The following is a 15,872-nucleotide window of genomic DNA, read 5'->3' on the forward strand; positions in this document are numbered from 1 at the left end:
CATATAAACCAAGTTAGTACTGTCACATGTACCATTCACTTTTAGTTTGATTTTTGTGCCACTTGATGGGTGATTTATTTCATTGCCTTTAATAATTGAATTGCAGTTACCACAATTGTGACAGGCCAATGTACCTTTGTATGTTGTTGGTGAAACCGTAGGTTTGGATTTTAGAAGTTCTTTAAGGTTTCTGGTCCTTTCATATGCGAATCTTGGATTCGAAGTGAAGATTCCTTTGAAATCATCTTCAAGGGCCAGTAGTTGCCAGTGCTTTAAAATGGTTTTCTTGATATTCTGACTCCTTGTAGAGAATTTTGAAATGAATACGGATCTCTGCTCTTCCCTTTTAGTCGACGGAGTAAGTAGCTTTTGTCTGTTCATCGAAGATATTCTGTCTACAGCGAGTTCCAATGCAGCTTCTGGGTATCCTCGATCTTTAAATTTCTTCATCATGTGCACTTTTTGTTCTTCATATAAGCTCTGAGATGATGTTATGCGTTTGACACGTAGAAGTTGTGAGAATGGCAAGTGCTTTTTTAAGGATTCCTGGTGAAAACTCTTGTAGTGTAAGAGATTATTTTTATCGGTTAAAATAAATAAATAATCTCTTACACTACAAGAGTTTTCACCAGGAATCCTTAAAAAAGCACTTGCCATTCTCACAACTTCTACGTGTCAAACGCATAACATCATCTCAGAGCTTATATGAAGAACAAAAAGTGCACATGATGAAGAAATTTAAAGATCGAGGATACCCAGAAGCTGCATTGGAACTCGCTGTAGACTGAATATCTTCGATGAACAGACAAAAGCTACTTACTCCGTCGACTAAAAGGGAAGAGCAGAGATCCGTATTCATTTCAAAATTCTCTACAAGGAGTCAGAATATCAAGAAAACCATTTTAAAGCACTGGCAACTACTGGCCCTTGAAGATGATTTCAAAGGAATCTTCACTTCGAATCCAAGATTCGCATATGAAAGGACCAGAAACCTTAAAGAACTTCTAAAATCCAAACCTACGGTTTCACCAACAACATACAAAGGTACATTGGCCTGTCACAATTGTGGTAACTGCAATTCAATTATTAAAGGCAATGAAATAAATCACCCATCAAGTGGCACAAAAATCAAACTAAAAGTGAATGGTACATGTGACAGTACTAACTTGGTTTATATGCTCAAATGCCCATGTGGGCTCCCCTATGTGGGTAAAACATCCAGAAAGATAAAAACCCGCCTAACAGAACATCGTTCAAACATCAGATTGAAATCTGCAAAATCCACGGTAGCGACACATTTTAATGACCATCAACACAATCTCAGCCAACTGAAGTACTGCATTTTGGAAATTGTCCCGATATTACCAGGAAGAGACAATGAACAATACCTCTTAAAAAGAGAACTGTACTGGATTAATAGACTATCATCCACCGCCCCTAGAGGGCTTAATGAACGTTTGGAATTTAGTTGCCATTTATAGACTTTTTGTGGAGTCTTATCATCAGCAATCGTAAAATATTCAAATGTAATGTATTTACTGCATTTTACACAATTTTCGTTCTGAAATATGTTTTGATAAGTCACTGCCAATATAATGGGTAACATAGGGCTTAACTCATTGTAAATCTCATAAGGTTTCGCATTTTACATAAAGTGCAATACACTTCAAACATTCTTTTACAGTCGCACTATCTTTAGATGTTAGTGTTTACACATGTGACACTGACACGACCTAACAAGATCCTCGATACACATAGCTGACAACCTGGACCTATCACACGCCGTCACACATTTCCACGACCCACGTGACTTCAGAACGTCCATTTAATACGCGGGACTTCTGATTGTGTTCAACGCCGTTGAACGAGGAGCACAGAACGCGCAACAGAACTTTTTCTTGGTAAGTCCCGTATTCGGGCCACACAATTTCAGTTAACTAGCGTAAGCGTTAAGCATTGAACAGCAAGTAACAATTGTTTGACATCGTTCTCACTTTCGCGCAGACCCGTTTTTACCTACGCTAACCGTCAACGAAAAGCCCACTCGTCAGACAAGGTCAGAGCTTCTTACTTCTCATACATATATTTTTAACGTTCACAATAACACTGCTTAGTAATACGGTTCAGAGGCAATACTGTTATACAATTTTTTGGCTTGGTACAATGTGTACACTCAATATGACAAGACTCATTGTTTTATACAGTTTATACATGAAATTTTGAATACGTGACCTCTCTCAAATTGCATGTTAATGAAAGGTGCAAGCTGAACCTGATGTATATATATGTGTATAAATAGATGTGACAGTGAATTGAAACTGTACTTGTTTACCTTACAGGAATCACATGGCCCCTGAGGAAGGGCTAGTGCCCGAAATGCATTGGGCCAAATGAGTTACCATGGTATAGAAGAGAAATATTATGTGTAAAAAGGAAAAGATAAAAATCCGAATAAAAACGCAATGAACTCTGGTTACAAGTATTGAAACTTATTGAAATTAAACGCGAGTGCTCTGGGGAGACGCTGTTCTCAAGGGAGCAGCGCAAGCAAAAGTAACTTATAAGTTCACCACTCCTTACCACCCTCAAGGAAATGGGTTGGTTGAAAGGTTCAACCGGACCCTGAAAGGTATGATTATGGGCCTAGCGGAGCCCATGAGACGCAAGTGGGACGTCTTGTTACCATGCCTGTTGTTTGCCTACAGGGAGGTGCCTCAGAAGTCCTTACGGTTCAGTCCCTTTGAACTCCTGTATGGCCACCCTGTTAGAGGACCTCTCTCACTGGTGAAGGAGGGTTGGGAAAAGTCCCGTGGGAAAACCCCTCAGGATGTGTTCAGCTATGTGCTGGCCATCCACAACCAGACACAACGCTTCAGGAAGCTCGCTCAGGCGAACCTGGAAGCAAGCCAGGAAGAAATGAAAAGATGGTATGACCAGAATACCACTTTGGTCGAATTTCAACCTGGGCAGAAAGTGTGGGTGATGGCGCCAGTGGAGCCTTGTGCGCTCCAAGACAAGTGGACTGGGCCATATGAGGTGGTGGAAAGAAAGAGTGAGGTAACCTACCTGGTTAACCTGAGGACTCCCAGGCAGCCCCTGAGAGTCTTGCATGTGAACCGCCTCAAACCACACTTTGAGAGGTCTGAAGTAACCATGCTCATGGCTACAGATGCAGGAATGGAAGAGGATAGTGATCCTCTCCCTGACCTGCTGGCAGTTAAGGAGCAAGATGGGTCAGTGGATGGTGTGGTCCTCTCGCCCACCCTGACCCCAGAACAGCAGAGTGACTGTCGCCAAGTGTTGGGTCAGTTCTCCTCCCTGTTCTCCCTGACCCCAGGAGTCACCAATTGGTGCGTCCATGATGTGGACACTGGAGACAGTCCGCCTGTGAAACAAAAATTTTACAGGGTGGCTGACAAGGTCAGGGCCAGCATCAAGGAAGAGGTTTCCAAGATGTTGGCGCTAGGGATGATTGAGCCCTCCAGCAGCCCCTGGGCTAGCCCAGTGGTCTTGGTGCCCAAGAAAGCTGCTACGCCCGGCGGCCCTCCAGAACTCCGGTTTTGCGTGGACTACCGTGGGCTCAATGCGGTCACGAAGACTGACGCACACCCCATCCCCAGAGCTGATGAGCTCGTGGATCGGTTGGGAGCTGCCCAGTACCTCAGTACATTTGATTTGACTTCGGGGTACTGGCAGATTGCCCTAACTGATGGGGCCAAAGAGAGGTCAGCATTTTCAACGCCAGAGGGGCACTTCCAGTTCCGAGTCATGCCCTTTGGGTTGAAAAATGCCCCTGCCACATTCCAGAGACTGGTTAACCAGGTACTGACCGGGCTGGAGGAATTCAGCGCCGCATACCTGGATGACATTGCTGTGTTCAGCTCCACGTGGGAGGAACACTTGCACCACCTCTGTGAAGTGTTGAAGGCGCTGCAAAGGGCAGGCCTCACTATCAAGACAAGCAGGTGCCAGATAGGGCAGGGATCTGTGGTGTATTTTGGACACCAGGTGGGGAGCGGCCAGGTGGCGCCCCTGCAGGCAAAGATTGATACCATTCTGGCTTGGGAGCCCCCCAAGACCCAGACAGAGGTGAGAGCCTTTTTAGGACTCACCGGGTATTACAGGCGTTTTGTCAAGGGATATGGCACCATTGTCGCCCCCTTGACAGAACTCACTTCCAAGAAGTTGCCCAAAAGAGTTGACTGGACTGACGCCTGCCAAACTGCTTTTGAAACCCTGAAAACTGCTATGTGCACTGTGCCGGTGCTCAAGGCACCTGACTTTTCCAGTGAGTTCACAGTTCAGACAGACGCTTCAGAGCATGGTGTGGGAGCAGTACTCTCACAAATCACTGAGGAGGGAGGAGACCAGCCGGTAGCCTTCATTAGCAGGAGACTACTCCCCAGGGAACAGAGGTGGAGTGCGATTGAGAGAGAGGCATTTGCTGTGGTCTGGGCTCTGGAAAAGTTGAGGCCCTACCTGTTTGGGACTCACTTCCGTGTTCAGACCGACCACAGGCCCCTCAGATGGTTAATGCAAATGAGGGGTGAGAACCCAAAACTGTTGAGGTGGTCCATCTCCCTACAGGGAATGTACTTCACGGTGGAACACCGCCCTGGCACAGAACACGCCAATGCTGATGGTCTGTCCAGGTTTTTCCGCCTTAGTGAAGAGAACTCCCAAGAGGGTGGGCAGTTCTCCCCACTTTCAGCTGGAGGGGACACGTGTTAGACCTGGCATCTTTGGCGTGGTTTCCCCTATCTTTTTGCCTCTACCTCCTGTATTTTTGATGCTGTGCTGGATTTCGTTTTTGCTGGTTTAGATGCTTTGGACACTCTGCCACTGCTGATCAGTGCCAGAGTGTAAGTGCTCCCTGTGTAAATTATTATTCTGATTGAATATACATGTTTGGCATACTTGTATCACCATGAAGTCCCTAGTAAAGTGCACTGAGTGTGCCAGGGCTGGTGATGACAAATGCTACTAGTGGGCCTGCAGCACTGATTGTGCCACCCACAGGAGTAGCCCTAAAATGATGTCTCAGGCCTGACACTGCAGTGCCTGTGTGCAGTTTAGAACTGCCATGTCCTCCTGGTCAGTGTCTCCACTGATCAGGCCTAACCCTTCCCTTTTTGTGCACATCAGTCACCCCTATGGGAGGCCCAAGGTACCCCCTTGGGCAGGGTGCAGTGTATGTGAAAGGTAGAGCATGTACTGGTGCAGGTAACATGTTCTGGTAGTGAATTACAGCCATTTTCGTTTTTCACTATTGTAAGGCTATCTTGCTCCATAGGTTAACATGGGGGATGCTGGCTACAGTGGTTAACAGCATTTCTTCCCATAGGAACAAGATAGGACATAAGTATCTAGTATCCCTGAACTCGGAATTTAATAACACATCTTTTAGGAAAGGTTGTTTTTAAATCCTGTGTTTGAGAACAGCACTTTTAGAAAGTTGCTGTTCTCTTGTCTGACCCTTCTGTGTGCCTGGGCCTGTTTGTGTATTGACTGTCTGGTTTGAGAGTGACAGGGGCTGGGGGATTCCCCAGGAGGCTGGATGAGTCAGCACTAGGCTGAATGACTGCAATTGCAACTGGAGTGGTGGGAGGAGTTAGCACCTGGGCTGAATAGGGCTGTGCCTGCCTTCCACAATGCTGGCTCCACTCCCCTGCTGGGCGGCTGAAGACCCTGCCCCTCACTCTGAAAGGAAAGATGCAGCCAGCACAACAAAGTGCTCAGGATCCACCCAGAACTGGTTTAGACCGGGCTCAGGGCCCACATGCACCAAGAGAACAAAGACTTTAGGGGTATAAGTACAGGACCCCTGACAACAGAAAATTAGATCATCCTGGAAATCAAGAAGGAACCTCTGCCAAGGAGAAAGCTGAAACTGAAGAAGGAAGATTGTCCTGCTGTTGCTCTGCTGGACTGACCTGTTGCTTTGCTGCCAAGGAGAGGGGAAGGACTTTGCTGCTGAGCTGTGTCCCCTGTCTTGAAGGAATCTCCAAGGGCCTGAGAAGAGCTGGCTCCCTGTTTTGAAGTCCCAGGAACAAAAGGACTTCACCCCCAGCTTCCCTGAACTCTGCTGAGAGAGTTCTGTCCTTCCTAGAGTGCTTGATCCAGTTGTGGGGCCTCTGGAAGTTGTAGCTGAGCTGGGAAGCTTGAAACTAAGCTTGAGTGACTTTTTGAACTTGAAAAGTGTCGCATTGCTCGCTTGCGGAGCGCATCCCCGACAGTGCGAGAAGTTTCCCGCCGCTACGGAGGTCGAGATCGTCGCAGCGCCTGACGCCGCTGCCAGAGACGTCGCATCCTTCGTTTGCGGGACGCACCAGACCGGTGCGGGAGAATCTAACATCGCTGAGAGTATCGTCGCAGAGCCTGTCGTCGCTGGGTGAGAACGCCGCACCGCTTGCTTGCGGACCGCATCACGTCGCTGCGAGCATCGTCGCAGAATCACGCATCGAGGAGCTGCGAGAGAGAGGTTCCCCGCTGGACCGCGCATCGTCGCCCCGGAGATCGTCGCAGCCCCTACGAGATCGTCGCATCGTGCCTTTGCGAGAACAGACTTCCTACGGAACCTACGCATCGGAATCCATACAAGTGGCCTTCCTCCCCATACAGACCGGATTCGTCGCAACACGCCCGCTGCTGCAGCGGGGCTGTCGCATCGCCTCCCCAGGGTCTCAGGAGCAACGCATCGCTTGTTTTCCACCGCACCAGCTTCTGCTTTTGGAACTTTGTTGCAACTAAAAGGTACTGTGAGTAAACGTGACGCAACTGTGAACTTTTCACGCATCAGTAGAGAATTCTATCGCAACGTAGAGAATTCTAACGCAACCGTAAGAACTCTTTTTGAAACCATATTCTTGAACTGTGTATGTTGGATTTTTGTCGTTTTGGTCTTGTGTAGTTTAGATTAAAATACCTTTATTTTTCTAAACTGTTGTGGAGTCAGTTTGTGGTGTTTTCACTGTGTTACTGTGAGTGTTGGTACAAATACTTTACGCATTGCCTCTGGTTAGCCTAGACTGCTCGTGCCAAGCTACCTAGAGGGTGAGCAGGGGTTATCTCAGAGGGTTATCTCCTTGCCCTGACTAGAAGCAAGGGTCCCTATTTGGACAGTGGTACCTACCTCTGCCAACTAGAGACCCCCAGATCTAACACACGGCTTGCCATAACGAAGCAGGAGTAGCAAAAATAAGATGTCTGCTACGAGTCCCAACAGGAGTGGAAGTCCGCCAAAGACAGAATGGACGAAATCGGGAAATATTCCCAGGACTGCTTTGAATGGAGTTAACAGTCCCGAAAAAGCGGTCTTAAATACACTTGCGATACCATTTGTATCAGAAATATTTAAGATTTCGCTTAGTATTTCTGCGAAGTGTAGGGGGCAATTTGTTGATAACAATGCATGTATCTCTCCCGTTGTCCTTGCAACTTGGAGATCATACGTTTCTTTTGATGACGTCAAGTGAACTGGGGTCTGTAGGAGCACAGTCTTCATTCTGCTTAAAGTATCAATTCGAATAGAAGAGATTTTCAAACTGGGCCAAATTTTTCCCTCCCTGTCTGGAGTGTCATTCGGAAACAATACTCGCTCACAGCAAGTGACCATGGAGCTCACGCTTACTAGATAAGGTTTTCCTGGCAGTAAGCCACAACATCTGTGATCTACAATTAGAATGTAACTCCCGTTATAAAGTCTTCTAAAGAATGGTTCTATTTTTGTTGCAGGTGTGCCGAGCTGGTGACATGAAAGGTTATTTGAAGTCCCTTCACAGGCCCCATGTAAACTTATACCCTGACATAGAAGTATACCACTTAGTGATTTTTCACAATTATTACCACTAAGAAATACACTCTGCCCTGTATTACTATAACATGTGTGTGTATAAGGTAAGTTCCATGTTGACTTAATGTATCCTTTACCCAACCTTTCATACTGGCCTGCCTGTATATATTTCTGGCAGTATCGAAATTGGAAAGTCGTTATCGGAATAGTTATGATTCCATGTATTATCCATTCAATGACAGGTCGCTCTGACATTGTCAATGGTAATCTCTCAAGTTTTTCAATGCTCAGAATTGAATACTCTGCACCCTTTTGTGCCAAGCTGATTTGTGTATCAGTAAGGTTAAAGATACCGAATAATGACGTTGTGTTGATTAAACGCCAAGGCACGTAGCCTGAACGCAGATTTTGTAACGTCCAGCCAAGCTGTACAATAGAACGCATTTGGGACTGACCGTGTTGTAACACCAGTAAGTCTTGCTCTATTATATCGATTGCAGATGATACAATGCTGTCCAGTGAATATATTCTGGAAGACAGAGTCATTAACCCATTGTCCTTAACAGAAAGTGATTTTTCCAAATTAACACGGTCAATTTCCCGTATTTTCTCTGCTGTCTCAATTTGAGTTACTTTCCAAGCTTCGTTGTAAGCTGCATTATATAGAGGCCGCTATGAAACGTTTTTGACGCTGTTTGCGTGGTCCCATAATGAAATCACGCAAGTCAGCACCTTCTTTAAGTAAAGTCAAGTGTTGCTTAATTTCTGCCAGTGTGGATGTTCGTAGCCATTCGAGGCAGAGTTTTCCCACACTGTATGTAGTTACAATCCCTGGATGTTGTCGCTGGGAGTATCTAGGGTCTGGCCTGGTTAATGTGAACCCCTGTTTTTTGTTCAGGAATGAGAATTTGCCTAGCCTTCGTGCTGGTAAGTTCCAATTCTATTAAGGACTCGGAGGCGAGGATTATGCCTTCTTTCTACGCTTTATTTTTCACAGCAGCAAGAAACACAAACAAACTACTTTTCCCATGAACACTTGGGAAAAAACAAAGTCAAACACGAGTCCTTCTACAATGTCCATGCACTGGCAGCTCCCATCATGCCCTGCTGCCACTTCCTCTTCCTCTTTCTTCGCGCGAAGCCCTTGTATCGGTCATTTCACGCATCCTGCTTGGAACCTTCCGTCCCTGCAAAAGATCACGCAGTCAGGACTTGACCTTCTCAACAGAACATCAGAAGTGACATTGAAAAAAAAAAAAAAATACAACAAAGCAGAATCATCAACCAGAAGCTCATAAATGAGTTACTTACATTACATACGGGGAGGGTCCGCTTCCTGGAAGCCCTTGGGGGGGATAATCCTCGCCTCCGAGTCCTTAATAGAATTGGAACTTACCAGCACGAAGGCTAGGCAAATTCTCATTCTATGGCAGGACCGGAGGCTTCGGATTATGCCAGTTCAAAGCTTATCGACAACCAGCCGAGCCACTTCTATCACTGGATTGAAATAGAACCTCTTAAAGGTGGAGTCTGAAGACCAATCAGCCGCTCTCATCAGATCCTCCAGGCGAGCCCCGAGGGCAAAAGCTTTTGAGGCCATGGCACCCCTTGCTGAATGATGTCAATCCCCGCCTCCTGCATTACCAACGCACCCATCTGGCAATCGTTGGAGAAGTAACAGCCTTGTACAGTTTTCGTAGGGCAATGAGAAGTTGTCTTTCACCCGGAGGGCGAGTATCATCAGTCATATCCTCATAAGCACGGAGGCCTTCACCACACACAGTTTAGGGGAATCTGGAAATGCGGGGTATGAAATAACCCTAGTAAGGGTCTTAGTTCGTCTTCTTACAGTGAAAGAAACTCCCTCCGGGGAAAAAACTCTGGCCGTGATATTGAGAGCTCGCATATCCGAGACCCGTCTGCAAGATACCAGGCACAACAACATCGCTAACTTAGCAGTCAACTCCTTACGAGACAGGAACCTGTTCGGTTGCCAAGAAAGGAACAAATTCAACACCCTGTTCACGTCCCACAGTACAGAGTACCGAGGCTCGGGGGCAACGAGAGGCGAATCCCCCTCAGGAGCCTGCAAACCAAAGGGTGCTCTCCAACCGGGGAACCCTGCACCAAGTCGTGCCCCGCGGAGATTGCAGACCGGAAGGTATTGATTGACCGATAGGCCAGCCCTTCCTGTGCCAATTCAGCCAAGAAATTAAGTACATGGACTACAGCTGCCCCCACGGGATCGAAATCCCGTCGCACACACCAGCGACTCCATCGATGCCATGCCGATCGGTAACGCTTGGTCGTGCTATCTGCCCAGGCCTTAGATAGCAAGTCCTCTGCCTGTCCCGAAAGGCCCAGGAGTGTCCAACGACGCCGGAGAGCCTCCAGGCCATCAGCCGCAGCGAGCCTTCGAGGACTAACCGGTGGGGAGCGCCATCAGGATTGAGAAGAATGTGAGGAGAATGGGGGAGTAGGATTGGAAAATCCCAAGAAAGTTCCAGAAGAACCGGAAACCAAACTTGAGACCTCCACCATGGTGTAATCATCACCACTTGCGCCGACTGGCGACGCAGCAACGCTGACACGCGAGTTATCATTGAAAACGGGGGAAACGCATACCCCTGCTCGTTCGACCAGTCCTGGAGGAACGCATCTGTCGCCTCCGCCACAGGGTCGGGGCGCCAGCTGAAGTACCTCGGAAGTTGATGGTCCAAGCGGGACGCAAAGAGGTCCACTGAGAAGGGACCCCACCGGTCCGACAGCTTGGAGAACAGAAGAGGATCCAGTCTCCACACGCTTGCATCCGAGAGGTGTCGGGAGTGCCAATCGGCAACCTCGTTCTGTCGTCTCGGCAGATACTCTGCCGTGACAGACACCTGATGGTCCAGGCAAAAGTGCCAAAAATCCCTCGCGAGGTCCGCAAGCATCTTGGACCTGGTGCCCCCCAGATGGTTGACATATCGGACCGCCGACACGTTGTCCATCCTGAGAAGGACGCAGGACTGCACCCTGTTCTTGGTCCAGCACTGAACCGCAAAGGAGCCCGCCAGTAACTCCAAACAGTTGATATGTAGAGACCGTTCGAAAGCGGACCAGGCTCCTCCTGTGGAGAAATCCCCACACCTGGCACCCCAACCGGACAGACTGGCGTCGGACTCTATCACAATGTCCGGGGCGGACCCAAATATCGCACGGCCGTTCCAGGCTTCCATGTGCGTGAGCCACCATCTCATTTCGTCCCTCACCTCGTCCGACAATGGAATCAGCTGAGAGTACGTCACCCCTTTCCGGAGGTGATACGCCTTTGAGCGCTGCATGGCCCGATAGTGGAGGGGGCCGGGAAATATGGCATGAATCGAAGACGATAACAGGCCCACCAACCTCGCCAGGTGCCGTAATGACATCACCGGCTTTGCCAGGGTCTGGCGCAACTCGTGCCTGATCTTCGCCATCTTCCTGACGGGAAGACTCAAGGTTGAAGACACCGAGTCTATGTTGAAACCGAGAAAGGTCGCACACTGGACGGGAACCAGGAGAGACTTCTTCTCGTTGATCACGAAGCCCAAACCCTGAAGCAGGTCGACTGCGGACTGCAACTGAGACAGTAGACGCCTCGGGCACTGATCCATGAACAACATGTCGTCCAAATACACTATCATTCTGACACCCCGAGCCCGTAGGGCCTCCACCGCCGGGCGCAACACCTTTGTGAAGCACCATGGTGCCGAGGATAGCCCGAAAGGTAGAGTAGTGAACTCGTAAACCTGACCGTCTCATCTGAATTGGAGGAAACGACGGTGAGGGGGGAAAATCGGGACCGCCAAGTAAGCGTCTTTTAAGTCTTGCCTGACCATCCAATCGGACGGGCGCAACACATCCCGCAGAAGGTGAAATTCCTCCATTTTGAAATGGCGGTACACCAACCACTCGTTGAAATCCTTTAAATTGATCACTGGGCGACGGCCCCCGTCGACCTTGTCGACCAAGAAGAGGTTGCTTAGGAAACCGCCCGGGTTTTCGCATGCGCAACAAATCGCCCCTTTGTGGAGGAGGGCAGCGACCTCTTCGCTCACCAAAGCCGCATCGCGCTGGGAAAAAACAATGGGGCGAGGATGCTGAAGCTGACACGGACGGCCATGGAACTCCAACTGGAAGCCCTGAACCGTTTGCAGCACCCAGGCGTCGTTGGTAAGGGAAACCCACGCTGGGAAAAACTGCGCTAGACGCCCTCCTACTCGCAAGCTTGCAGAGGGTATCACACTCACCTCGTCCACCGCCTTGTTGCTGGCCTCTCTGGCCACCAGGTCCTCGGAACTTCTGTCCTCTGGTGGGATAGAAATTGTTGAAACGGGCATTGTACTGAAACTGCCCGCGTCCGAAGCCTTGTCCTCTGTCTGAGCTATTGCCCCGGCCGAACGAGCGGCCCCTGCCTCATCCGGCCCTGTCAAAAACACGAGGGGGAAAAACCTTTTTGATATTGGACTGAGCCCGGTCCAAGGAGGTAAAAGTGGCCACAAATTTACCGAGCTCCCTGATAAACGGGTCCCCGAACAGGCAACCCTGCGCCACCGCGCCAGCCTCCGAAGAGGCGAGATCACCTAACTTACGGTCAACCTTGATTAACAGGGACCGCCTCCTCTCGGTAGAGAGGGCGCAGTTCGCATTGCCAAGAAAAATGATGGCGCGCTGTGCCCAATTCGACAGAACCGCCGGGGAAATCAAGTCCCCCGACACTTTGGCCTCCTCAGCCATATCCAGAATTTTGGTCATGGGACCCACGGCGTCCAGCAGTTTGTCCTGGCACGTACGCCAGGACCTGTCTATACCCTTCCGAGGGTCTTTGACAAACTTGGCCAGGAAGGTCGCCATCTTAGGATCGATATCCGGTGTCATGGCTACCTTACCTTCCAAGGAAGGCCGAGGGCACTCCGCCCGAAGACGGCTACGGGCATCCTTATCCACAGGATCCTGAGACGGTTCGCAACATACTGGGCAACCTTATCGCCCGGAACCCATTCGGAAGACCTGGGATGGACAATGTCGTCAGGATCCAACATGTCCGAGGGGCCTGCGGAGGAGGAAGGCTGAGAGGGAAGCCAAGATCTGGACGAACAAGCCTCCTCCTCCGAGTCCGGAGAATCTTCATCCTGCTGTGGCTCCGGGGACATAGTCCGAGGGGTAGGTGGCGGCAACTCCTTGGGAGGGGCTGGGGAAGGTTGGGATCCCTCCATCGCCAAAAAAGCACTCTTGACCTTCGCGAAAGCCGCAGGGTCAACCCCCTCCGTGCAAGGTTTCTTAGGGGGAGGGGGAGGCGGTGAAGAGGCAGGGTCAGGGCCCGAGGCCCGGGAAAGCGCGGGGATGAGGGCCGCTAGCTTCGCGTACGCCTCATCCAAACGCGCCGAGAGACGCTGTTCAAGGGGAACCATCGCTTGGTCTACTGCCCGATAGATAGAGTCGTCAACCGCCTGATAGAAGTCATCGTCCCAAGGGACGTAGTTTAGAGGGTCCTCCTCTGTATACTGGCCTGACTCCTCCTGCATAACGAGTTAATTTAGGCTCTACAGAGAGGTATGGCACAGAGCTTAGATGTAACCCTCACGGGCACTGTGTGGTCTGGGAAGGTCCCAGGGATATGGGTGGCCTAAGGCACACTATCAAGGGGGTAGCCCCTGGGGACGCTGCAGCCCTCAAAACTTCTGGGCGCCACCCGGTAAAGCGCCCCCTGCGCCAACACCGGCGCAATTACGACCCCGCAGGGTGTCAAAAAGTCAATACAACCCTCTCTACAGGGCGTCTTTTTTATAAGGGAGACCTAAAATTATGACCCCTAAGGGTGTCAACCGGGTGACAGGGCGCAGGACACAACCTGAGCAAACGCGCCGAAAAAACGCCTCAAAAAGCGTTCCAAAGCGCGCTGACAGCAGGCAGAACACTGCCCCCTAGCGGCGCCTACACCAAACCGCACTACTGGGTCACAGGATCGCGTGAGGAGCGCAAAAGCGTCCCGCAATCTACAGGGAATCTGTCAGGGAACAAATAACACCAGCGCTTGTGACAGAGACAAAACGCTACCCTCACAGACCCCCACAAAGCCAGAAGAGTGAAGAAAAACGACTTAACTTGCTGCTGAGCAGCGAAGAAAGAGGAAGAGGAAGTGGCAGAAGGGCATGATGGGAGCTGCCAGTGCATGGACATTGTAGAAGGACTCGTGTTTGACTTTGTTTTTTCCCAAGTGTTCATGGGAAAAGTAGTTTGTTTGTGTTTCTTGCTGCTGTGAAAAATAAAGCGTAGAAAGAAGGCATAATCCGAAGCCTCCGGTCCTGCCATAGAATCTATCTTGACAGTTATTTGTGTCTGTGGGCCAGATCAACCATTTTTTCCAATCAGGATGTGTTCTGTTTTGGTTTAAAATATGGGATACGTCTATCTCATCATCTGTAGTGTTATTACTGTCAGGTGTTGGTTTTGGAATAGACGGTTTGTTTAAGTCTTTAATTTTGGCTAGGCCAAAACAGGTTGTCTGTTGAATTGTGTCATTCAAGAATATAATTTGTTCTGGGATCATGCAGGCTCTAAACAATGATTCCATACCTTTGACCTGCCAATCTCTTGTACCCCAGATTGTTTTCGTTTCAATGTTATTGTTCCAGAAATCAAAACCGAATGTATTCATTTTGTCAAAAAATGTCTCTGAATAGATTAATTTTGTATTTGTAGGCATGGTTTTCATTCCTGTCTTGTTTAACAGTTTGAAATAAAACGTTTCTGCATTACTTGTGTTAAACCCTGAGAAATATGGAAATTTTTCATAAAATGTTTTCGAACTGCCTTTTGGTGGAGTTGCACAATGTTCCCATTGGTTATAATTAAAAACATTTCTAGGTTGAGCAGATTTATGCAGATAATGGTTACCATAGTGGTTGTAACAGTACATCTGGTCATAATTAGATGAACCCTGTAAATAATCATGTTCTGTAAATTTAGCTGACATCACTAGATCTGACATCATATCATTAATACTTTGAAAGTCCCAATCATCAGCGAATGTGCTCGGTTTTACAAAGTCACTTAATGAAACCTTAAATTGATGAGGATACTTCAAGAGCTCGACCGGGCCATAGATTTCGTAATCAGTTTTGTCCCATGCTACCCCACCGGGTATAGGATTGGCTGTGAAGTTTACTGAAGAAAGTTCTCTTTTCTCGATGTGTGAAGACTTGTGTGGTTTCAGGACCAAGTTGATATTCTGACTTGCTGTGTCCATTGTAACATATTTTCCCTCAATGAAATGTCCCAAGTATAGTACCATGATGAGCCAAAGTATAAGGACAAATACACCTTGTGCCACCCAAAATTCAATCCATGGAGAAATCAGATAAGTTTCTTGTAGTTGATGAAAGAGTTCTTTTGCTTTGTCTTTAAAAGTCTTTGATGGTGTCTGCATTTCCTCAGGTTCGCTCGGATCCTCAGAAAAGTCATCGAAGTTGATGAAATAGCCTGATGCAGTTCTGTCAATTGTTTCAATTGCTTCTGGATTCCTTTTTGTTTTTGGAATTTGCTTTGTTTCATTAGCATAGTCTGTGATTACATCATTGTAGACTGGTGTTTCTTGATGCATTATTGTGATTTGGGTTTCAAGAGGTTTAAGTTCCATGGCTTTGTTGCATAGTCCTTGTTGATTCACTGTAGGTTTATCAAATGTGATTAGTCTCTCAGTTTGAACCTCTGTGTTTGTAGCAAATTTTGGTGTTCTGCTATTTCTTGGGAGTCCACTTGGCCTACTACTTATTATCGGCCACATGATTGTGGTTTAACCAGGTCGATGGATACAACTCGGTTCTCCTTTTTACCAGCAAAGGGCGGTAGTACAATTGATCTTGTTCCGTTTATAGCCAAGCCAGGTACTGCTTTTCTGTATGAAGGCCCAAATTCCTTCTTTACCGCGATCTTCTCTCTGACCAGATCCCCGATTTTTTGAATCCAGACAGGCCTTGCTGGGACAGGTGGTTTCTCTTCAGTGGTTGTTGGCTGTTGTTTAAACTTTATGTTGCTCAGGTCTTTTCTTGTTTCATTT

Source organism: Lissotriton helveticus, chromosome 10 (assembly GCF_964261635.1).
Source record: "Lissotriton helveticus chromosome 10, aLisHel1.1, whole genome shotgun sequence".
Taxonomy (NCBI): Eukaryota; Metazoa; Chordata; class Amphibia; order Caudata; family Salamandridae; genus Lissotriton; species Lissotriton helveticus.